Source organism: Miscanthus floridulus, chromosome 5 (assembly GCF_019320115.1).
Source record: "Miscanthus floridulus cultivar M001 chromosome 5, ASM1932011v1, whole genome shotgun sequence".
Classification (NCBI taxonomy): Eukaryota; Viridiplantae; Streptophyta; class Magnoliopsida; order Poales; family Poaceae; genus Miscanthus; species Miscanthus floridulus.
The window spans coordinates 44667272-44678097 of record NC_089584.1 but is presented as its reverse complement, the minus strand read 5'-3'; the positions used below and the strand labels follow the sequence as shown (position 1 = coordinate 44678097).

Sequence of the window (10826 nt, the reverse complement as noted above, 5' to 3'; positions counted from 1 at the left end):
TTAGAAGAAAACTGCAAATTGCAGACTACACGTACAAGAGCGTAGTCTTATTCCTTAGTGTTGCGCCCTTCATACCTCAGCATTCTTGTGCTAATCATACAGGCGTGTGAACTAAACCTATTGTCACTAAAGTTCAGTCTGATAGTACAAGTTACGGCAGTGTGAGCCAAGTACATTGCCTCAGCTATAGTACAGGAAAACAGATCAGAAGCTCAGCTCATTGATGAACACCTTGGTCAGCTTCTGAGACGGGCTCAGGCTTCCTCCTCGGCTGATCCGGAGTGACTCGATCGATTTTTGGATTTCCATGGTCATGGCGCTGTCAACACTGCCTGCAGAGAGCCGCTTGTGTGCCTTCTGCAGGTGCAGCTTGAGCGAACTCGTACTTAGACCAACATTCTTGCTGCAGATTGGGCACACCTTCATTTCTGGGCGCTTCTGCTGCCAGTCCATAGATACCTTACCATGCAGCCTCTTATCAAGGGCCAGGAGAGCCTTGGCAAAGCCATCGTTTGGCTGTGCTCGACGGTGTACTTTCTTCAGTAAGTTCCAGGCTTTTGCGAGAGTGAAACCCCTGAAAAGTACGGCTCTATCATGTCAATAGCAAAGCTCCAACAAAATTCTTGTGCAGCCATTATCATGCAATTCAGTCGCAAGTGGCAGAAGTTAAGACAATTACTCTCTAAGCATCAAATAGGCAAGTACGACTGTGGCACTCCGACTCTTCCCTTCAAAGCAATGAACTAGAACCTTGCCCCCAACATGATCCACATGATCAATAAAGTCTGATGCTTCCTCAAAAAGATCACTGATGTTTGCATCATCATCATCGCTAATCTGTAAAACACAACATTTTTCAATTTAAACATGTGACTATGAATCGTGTAAAAGGCATCACAAATGGGAATCCTAAACCACAGAGATTGATGCTCTTACTGAAAAGTTCTTGTATTCAAAAAGATCAGGAAATTGGGAATCGGATTGACCAATCTCATTCGAACACAAACAGAGTACATGGGTAATGCCCAAATGCTGTAGGGTGTACTTAGACCTTGCAGCCAGAGCCCCACCTATGAACAAGTTGTTTACAACAAGAGAAGGTCGTTCTGTATTTGCAGCATCAGAAATCAAGGCTATCCTTTCAATGATGTGTTCAAGACGCACCTGCAAGTGATGTATTATCAAGCTCACTAATTCCTTAAAATGGAGTTCAAAGTTTAGGTATATCCTGAGACTCACCTTCAATTCATAGGCATCAGCTACCATGTTGTTTTCAGTTCCATCAAAGAAACCAGAATGAAAATTGTTCTCTTGGCAAAATTTGATCACATCGTTCTTAAGTGCTTCGTTCCACTGCTCGATCTCTTTGAGCAATTCAGGATCAACCTGCAGCATCAATATTATTTCAATTGAGGTTTCGTAAATCGTAATCAACATCATCAACAACAAAAACAAGCCAAACTCATAGAAAAAAAGCTCACTGAGCAGGGTAACTTGAGTTTTCAATACAAGCTTTGGTAAAGCTTGTTGCAATCACACTGGCTGTGACTGTACCATTAAAAAGAAAGGTAGGCTATTCAAGAAACAAAACCAGTTAGGGATTAGGCTAGAAATGAAACCCCAAAAAATTCTACAATTACATCGATCGAAATAAAGTAGATACTACTTACAATGAATGAACTAAATTAGATAAGAAAATACTTTACTGAACAAAAGAAATTAGAGCAACAATCACAGCAGATATGATGTAAGGATGCTTTTTCCTTTTAAAAAAATGAATTCTCACTTTCACTCAAGAGATTCTTACCTTCAGGGTTTTTGTAAAAATCACGAAGTTTCATTGTCATTCTTAAACTACGGGGAGCCTCTGCACTTCCCTTGAAGTACTTGTTGTTCCAACTGTCCCTGGATAGAGGAGAAACTGAATCTGAGCTTCCACGGGATCCCGCAGAAGACGACTTCGTTGCAGATTTCAGCATTTCAGAATCACTATGAAGCTCATTGTTCAGTTGCTTACTAGGAGGGACAAGGAGTACTACTAGCTGGCTCCAGGTGAAGGAAAATCAGGAAAGGGCAGCATCATTATTGTCAGATTCTTCAGAGGTTTTAGTAATTATGGACAAGAAAACTCGCAATACACCATCCAGTTTTTGGTAAAGTTGGAGAAGAAATAGATGGAACCCCTCCAGGTCCCTAAGAGCTGCACGAAATGATCCTCGAAATTCATGAATCACTGCAGCATTGTCTTCATCAGAAAGGGAGCAACAAGAATCACTGCAAGTAACCTCATCAGGTCGTGAATGTCCAAAGCTTACCACCAGAAATTTCATATAGGATACTTGCTGAGTAGTCTGAGCTATTCAAAATGAGCTCCACAACTTTGGGATACCTCTCATGATCTTTGACACGTCGCCCCACAGGGGGGCGGCGGGGCACACCAGTATCAATTGCTACAATGCGAAAATTGCCATTTGTTCTTTCAGCATTTTCCTTTTCATTTATCAATGCTTCTAGTTTTGGTGACATGGGATCCAACCCTGGTGAATCAAATTTTCCATTCAAAGAGTGTGACCGCTTCTCTCTATGCAAAAATTTTGTAATCAGTTGGTTGGAACTATCTGTAGAGCTCTTGAAATCATCCAATCTGTCCAAACTGAGTAAGGATGATTTATCTGAAATCATCAGGTTTGCAGGATTACCACGCCAACCAAGCTGACGGCATGGGAGTCTGTCCTCATTCCGCAGTATCAGATCAAGCATCAAAACCCTTCCCAGTGATGAAGCAGTAACACAAGCAGCTTCTCGTGAATTGAAAGCCTTTGAACTCTCAAGCAGTGGGGAGCCATGAATATAACTGCCAAGCCAAAAATGCAAATTTCAACTCCAATATACAGGTCACGTAGAGACAATGTGTATAGCTAGCATGGTTGTACTAATAAGGTAACACTGCAATAGTACCTCATTAGAAGAAGGCAGCGGCTTAGCTCAAGAGCTTCTAACAACTCTGAGCAAGTCATCTCACCAACCTCATCGTTATTTGAAACTGCTGCTGTTCGAGCATTTTCTGCAGCATGCCTAATCGCCAGCCACTCTGAACTAGAATTATATACTACTCTAGCCTGCATTTGTTATAAAAGCTGTATAAGAAATCATTGCTCCATACATAATCAAGTTGTACAATATTAATTGGGGGTTTGGAAATACTTGTGGTGTATGGACTCCGAGCAATCTTGCAAACTCATAACCCAAACGTTCTGCCTGTGTTGCCATCTTGGATGATGAGAATTTTATAACAGCTGCCGCTTCTGGAACTCCACTGTTACCTGGAGAACTAAATAGAGCAAAGAACACTACGCCACCAGAGTTCACAGTCACCTATAAACAACAGGGTACGCAAATCAGCATGTTAATCGTATGCATCAATATAGATGATACTCACAAGTGAAATGGCAGTAGAAGAATATGAGCTTGAATGTTTAATACTTCCTCTGTCCACTTTTGTCAAGTGTATTTCAATTTGAGAAAATCAGACACAGTAAGTTTTGAACGTTGGATATCAAATTACATGCATACTTAGTGTACAAAACTAGTATCACTTGTGTTTGTATTTCAAAGTGCTTTTAATATGATATTTAGTTTTTATCAATTGATAAAGCCTACATTGGAGAGCTTTCCATTCCCTATTAAAATATTCCCCTGAAAGTGGATGGAGAATATAAGATGTTTGTCATGCCAACTTGTCTCAGATGTGGTAAACAGAAGCAAATAGTCTTTCTCACTACAATGGCCACACAGGATGTTGAAATTGGCATCATAACAGGTTGTGACAAACCTCAAGAGCTTTATTCATTTCGTCTTCAGTTTGTTCTGAACTACTACTATGTTCTGTATGATGCAGAGACGACAACACGTCCCATGAAAATTCAGATGACTCAATGTCCAGTGCAGAAGAGTTCCCAAGTCTCTCCCACAAGCTTATTTCAGGAGATTGATCGCAGGCCAATGGATCTTTTCCTGTTGGTTCTTCTCTAATCAAGTGTTCACTACAGTGGGCACAGCAAAAAGAGAATAATAACATTAGCTCAGAAAGCTTATGAAGTTGCTGCTTAAACCGATATACTTTCACAATTTACAACTCATACAAGTTCATCTTGCAAGTGAAATTCCCTTAAGATCCATGCTCCATATTCGAGAAAAAAACATTAGACTCAAATAAAGTATAAAAGTTATATTGGGCCAAATTCATTATATGCAAAATGTTATTCCTTGGCTTGTTGATAATGTTGCCATCATTCTACTATCTAGAGCCATCTCTTTGTTTGAGACAATTCCAGAATCAAGATCTACACATCATATAATAACAGTTACACCTAATCATAATTACAGATCTAATCTATCATCTTGGCAACAAAGATGACAATTTGGGGTCTAATCATAATATACTATTATAGGAAAAATTCCAAATTACTTCCCTCAAGTTCGGTCTATGTCCAGATGAGCATCTTAATGGACGAGAATAGGAGGGAGGTATAAACACATTACAGACATGCAATCCAACCTACTCCTTCACCAAGAGAAAAGACTATTAGACAAAGGCCATTAGGCTTTGTATATTCCTTGATGATGGATTACAGAAGGGATTACACTTATATAGGAGAGAGAGGGGATGGCCCAAGGGGCCAGCAGTGTGAAAGGGCCAGTATAGCTGGCGCCTGCACAGATAGCTAGGAGATTACAGTAAAGGAGCAAATAATTCTAACACCCCCCCGCAGTCGGAACGTCGGTGGAGCGAACGTTCAGATTGGAGCGAAAGTCCATGAACACAGAAGACGGAAGCCCTTTGGTGAAGACATCTGCGAACTGTGAGGTGGTGGGAATGTGAAGCACACGAACAGCACCAATAGCAACGCGTTCTCGGACGAAGTGGAGGTCGATTTCCACGTGCTTGGTGCGCTGATGCTGAATGGGGTTGGAGGAGAGGTAGACAGCGCTGACGTTGTCGCAGTAGACGAGGGAGGCAGTCTGTAAAGGGTGGTGCAGCTCCTGTAGAAGTTGCTGCAGCCAGGATGCTTCGGCAACGCCGTTGGCAACAGCCCGATACTCAGCTTCGGCACTCGACCGAGAGACAGTGGGCTGCCGCTTGGAGGACAAGACTGCCCCCGAGGAAGACCGCATAGCCGGAGGTGGAGCGTCGAGTGTTAGGGCAGCCGGCCCAATCCGCATCAGTATACACAACAAGTTGCGTTGGAGTAGACCGAGGAATAATCAGACCGAAGCTGAGGGTGCCCTAAAGGTACCGAAGGATCCGCTTGGCAGCCACAAGGTGAACTTCCCGGGGATCATGCATGTGAAGGCAGATTTGCTGGACAGCATACGCAATGTCGGGTCGAGTAAATGTCAGGTACTGGAGTGCACCTGCAAGGCTGCGGTAGGCAGTGGGATCAGCAACAGGAAGACCGGCATCTGCAGGAACTTTGGCACAGGTGTCGACAGGAGTGGAGCAAGGCTTGCAGTCACTCATCCCATGGCGAGCAAGAATGTCCAGGATGTACTGACGCTGTGACAGAGTGAGGTGATCCTTGTGGCGCTGAACTACCACGCCGAGGAAATGATGAAGGGGGCCAAGGTCCTTCATGGCAAACTCGTTCTTGAGTGCTGCAATCAGGCGATGCAGGAGCTGCTCGGAGGAGGCAGTGAGGACGATGTCGTCGACATAGAGAAGCAAGTAGACTGTCTCGGTGCCACGGCGAAGTATGAAGAGGGATGTATCGGACTTTGCTTCACAGAAACCCAAAGAAAGCAGGAAGGAGGCAAACCGGTTGTACCATGCCCGTGGAGCCTGTTTTAGTCCATAGAGGGATCTGTTGAGCTTGCATACATGACCAGGAAGTGCAGGATCACCAAAACCAGTGGGTTGTGAGCAGTAGACTGTTTCTGACAGGGTCCCGTGGAGGAAGGCGTTTTTCACATCAAGTTGATGAATCGGCCAATCCCGGGAGTGAGCCAAGGTGAGGACAGTCCGGACGGTAGCAGGCTTGACGACGGGGCTGAATGTCGCGTCGTAATCAACGCCGGGACGTTGGGTGAACCCGCGAAGCACCCAGCGAGCCTTGTATCTGTCCAGGGAACCATCGGCATGAAACTTATGCTTGAAGATCCATTTGCCGGTGACCACATTTGCCTTGGCAGGACGGGGAACGAGATCCCAAGTGTTGTTGTCCTGTAGGGCAGCATACTCCTCTTCCATGGCCCGACGCCAGTGTGGATCGGCGAGGGCGTCACGACAGGAGCGTGGTAGAGGTGACAGAGCCTCAGTGTGTAGCGCGAGGCGCGGCTGTCGGTAACCGGACTTCCCGCGGGTCGCCATGCCATGAGTGTTGGCGACTGGCGAGATGGGGACAGCTCCTGTTGGAAGAGGGTCACCCTTGACGAAGCGCGGCGGTGAAGGAATCATGTTGGAGCGTCGAGGAGGTGGTCCAACAGGGGACGCAGGTGGCGAGCTAGGGGCGGGTGGACGCCGGGTGTAGACATGAATGACCGGTGGTTTGTTGAAGGAGGACGCCGGAGGTAGTTGTACAGGGGGTGCCACCACGGGCGCCTGTACAGAAGAACCCGTGGGCACCGGAGCAGAGGGCGCCGGGGGCGCCTCTATAGAGGGCGCCATGGGCGCCGACGAAATGGGCGCATGTACAGAGGGTGCCATGGGCGCCTGTACAGGTCGAGCTGGAGAGGAGCCCGGCGGCCGGGGCACGAAGCCCGGCGGAGACTGCCGGAGGGCCGGTGCGCCCAAGGTGGGCACCGGCTGGGAGAGCACACGGGCGGGCAGAGGGCCAGCAGCCCACGGTGTACCTGCAGGTGGAAGTAAAACTGACGACGAATCGTCGTTAGTTAGAAAATCAAGCTCGTGTGTGGGTGGCGAAGGTCGACGGAGGGAGAAAGGGAACGTTGTCTCGTCGAAGACAACGTGGCGTGAGATGATGATGCGGTTTGTGGCGAGGTCAAGGCACCTATACCCCTTGTGGTCAGGAGAATAGCCAAGGAAGACGCACAAGGAAGATCGTGGAGCGAGCTTGTGAGGAGTGGTGGCGGTGAGGTTGGGGTAGCAGGTGCACCCGAAAGCTCGAAGGTCATGGTAGGAGGGGAGAGTGCCATGGAGGGCAAAGAAGGGAGTGCTCATGTTCAGGGTCTTGGTTGGGAGGCGATTGATGAGGAGAGTGGCGGTGGCAAGGGCATCAGCCCAGTAAGAGGGGGGCATGGATGCTTGGAAGAGCAAGGTGCGGGTGACGTTGTTGACGGTGCGAAGCATGCGCTCGGCTTTGCCATTTTGCTGCGAGGTGTAGGGGCATGACATGCGAAGGATGACACCTTTGGCAGAAAAGAAAGCGCGTGACGCGGAGTTGTCAAACTCACGCCCGTTGTCACACTGCACGGTCTTGATGGTGCAACCAACCTGAGTGAGCACATAGGCGAAAAAATTGGAGAGAGCATTAAAGGTGTCAGACTTTAGTTTAAGAGGGAAAGTCCAAACAAAATCCGAGCAATCATCAATAATGACTAGATAATATTTGAAACCGGATACACTGATGATTGGGGAAGTCCACAAATCACAATGTATCAAGTCGAAATTTTTAGTTGCACGAGACAAGGAATTGTTAAAAGGCAAGCGAACATGACGCCCAAGCTGGCAAGCATGGCAGAGAGTGTCATCGTCGGGCTTGCTGCAGATGATGGAGGACGACTTGGCAAGAGTCTGAAGAGTAGCCTTCCCGGGATGACCGAGCCGATAATGCCAAGTAGTGGAGGAGGGAGTGGCCACGAGAGCGCAGGAACCGGATGGTGATGTCGGGAGCTGCAAGGTGTAAAGGGGTCCCGAGCTGTCACAGCGAAGGAGGAGGTTCCTGGTACGAAGATCCTTCACAGAAACACCAAGAGGGTCAAACTCGACAGAAACAAGATTATCAGTGGTGAATTTCCGAATTGACAAGAGATTTCTAATAATGTCAGGGGCAATGAGAACATTGTTGAGGCGAAATGGGCCAGGGAGGGTTGAGTAGCCGGTGCCAACAACCGGAAGAGTGGCGCCATTTCCCACAACAATTGAAGAAGGAAAGGAGGAGGTTGGTGACATGGTGACCATACCAGGAGTGCCGGCTATGTGAGAGGAAGCACCCGAGTAGAAGACCCAATCCGAGGTGCTTGACAGCGGAGTGAGGGTGACGGTGCTGAAAGCGTTGGCGAGACCCTCAGTAGTCCAGGGCGACGGCGAGGTGGGCGCCTGCTAGGGCGCCTGGTAGTATGCCCCGGGGACCGGCGGAGGTGCGAAGTAACCCGGGGGCACCCCGGCCATGAGAGCTTGCTGTGGCGGTGGACCGCGAGAGCCGCCTGGGTTGGACCCGGGCCACATCTGGATGGACCCGGTCCATGGGTTGAAGAAGGATGGCCACTGTTGGCCATTTGGTGGGCCGGCTTGAGTGCCGGCTTGGGCGCCACCGTGGCCGCGTCCACCGCAGCGACGTTGTCCGCGGTTATTGCCGTTGCCGGACTGCTGGCCCCCAGCAGCCTGAGGATGGCGTGAAGGAGAAGGGGTGTGGCCGAGCTGCTGTCCCCCAGCAGGCTGTGGAGGGCGCTGAGGAGCAGGGGACGGAGCAGGCGGCTTGCTGGACGGCGCGGTGACGAGGGCCGAGGGCGGAGCTGAAGGTGACGCCATGTTGAGTTCGGCCAGCCTCAGGTCAGCACGGACGTTGGCGAAGGATGGGAAGGGCTTCTGCCGCGTGACGAGCTGCGACATGAACTGGAAGCGTTTGTTGAGGCCGCGTAGCACATTCAACACCAGGGTCCGGTCCAGGACGGGTTCGCCAAGGTCGGCGAGCGCGTCCGCCATGTGCTTCATCTTGCGACAGTATTCATCCACAGATAGAGCACCCTGGCAGAGAGTGCGGAACTCGGCGTCGAGGAGCATGGCGCGTGATTCACGGTTGTTGAAGAATTGCTGCTCGAGGCCGAGCCACGCCGCCCGAGCAGTGATGCCGTCACGCTCGTGGACGACGTCGAGGAGGTCAGGGGCGATGGTGTTGAAGATCCATGAGACGACAACACAGTCCATGCGGGACCATGCCGCATCGTGGAGGTGGATGGCGTCGCTGAGGACGTGGTCCTTCAGGGCAAACCGGCCGAGGATGAGCAGGATGAAACCGCGCCATTTGGAGTAGTTTGAGGCTTGCAGATCGAGAACAATAGGAATGAGGTTCTTGATGTTCTGCACAACGGCCGCCTGGCGTTCTGCACAACGGCCGCCTGGCTATGAAGATGGGCGACAGCTGCAGTCTCCGTGGCGATGGAGTCGGCGTCGCCCTCCGAGTCGTCATCGCGGTGATGCTCGGGGTGGAGCCGCGTGCGAAGGGCCGCGGCCTGCTGTTCCAGCAGGTCAGCCTGCTCGCGCTCCAAGTCGAGAGCGGCGGCGGCGGCGCGAACCCGCTCCTAGGCGGCGGCGGCGGACTTGAGGAGGTCCGCCTCCTCCTTTAGTTGGGCGCTGCGCGCCTGGTTGGAGTCGGCAGGGAGGCGGCCTCAACTTCCAGAGCCTTGGCGGCGGCGAGCGCCTCATCGCGGAGCTTGGTCGCGGCGGCGGCAGCCGAGGCGCCGGAGCCGGAATCGCCGCCGGAGGAAAGAGCAGCCATGGGTATGGGAACCGGCGGGGTACGCGCGGCGGCCGGAGGAGGGCGCGCGGCGGCCGTTGGGGCGGGCGCAGCAGCCAGAGCGCGGCGGCCGGAGAGGCGCGCGCGCGGGTCAGGGCTGGGCGGCAGCAGAGAGTAGCGGAAGCAGGGGATACGATTAGACTGATACCATATTAGACAAAGGCCATTAGGCTTTGTATATTCCTTCATGATGGATTACAGAAGGGATTACACTTATATAGGAGAGAGAGGGGATGGCCCAAGGGGCCAGCAGTGTGAAAGGGCCAGTATAGCTGGCGCCTGCATAGATAGCTAGGAGATTACAGTAAAGGAGCAAATAATTCTAACAAAGACAATAGGGAAATCTATGTGTTGGCACAGATTTCAACTTTTCAGATAATTATTCCTGGTAATTCAGTTAACAAGAGAAATGTAAAAGACGGTTCAATCTTATTCTTGGGCACTCCACTTTTTCTCCAGGAACACCCAGCATTCCATTTTTCATTTGAAGTAAGATGGAATATAATTCAACATTTTCACCATAAGGTTTGTAAGGTATGAGCTTAATTTTGCAATTACAGATAATCAACTAAGTGGTATGAAGTGATCTTTAAAGAATAATAGGATGCCGATGGATTCCACAAAGCAAACCTTAAGTCCCCGCTACCAAATAGTGAGAAGCTCCCACTTGGCATGACTTCAATCCTTGAACCCCGATGTGGGAAGCCAGATGGCCGGAAAGCCCCACTCCTCTTACGTACTAATGAGAGCCATTTCTCAAATGTTTGTGCTGGTGTCGATATATCACCACCAAATAATAAAGAAACCACCTAAACACAGGCAGATTTGTTTGGTTTTACTCAGTAAGATAAAGTATCAAATGTTTACAAATGAACATTGGGGAAACAACACTTACACGAGAAGATAGCTTCAGATCTCTATCCTCGTTTTCCTGTAAGAAATGTAAAAATTTATATTACATTTATGTATTTCTGCTTAAAGACATTTCAGAATACTCTAATGGCATATCTTGATTGATGAAAAAATTGAGGGAAAAAGAGAGAGAGAGAGATCTAAAGCATTTTTTTCCTGAAGATGAACAGATGGAATTTTGTGCACCAAGATTGTCTATATCACCAAGTTCTAGCAAACAGA

The 10826-nt window shown here is 49.2% G+C and overlaps 1 pseudogene; it reads right to left on the bottom strand.

The window, feature by feature from the left end:
• On the bottom strand, window positions 1-10619 carry LOC136449901 (dual specificity protein phosphatase PHS1-like; annotated as a pseudogene).
• Between the last annotated feature and the right edge of the window lie 207 nt (window positions 10620-10826).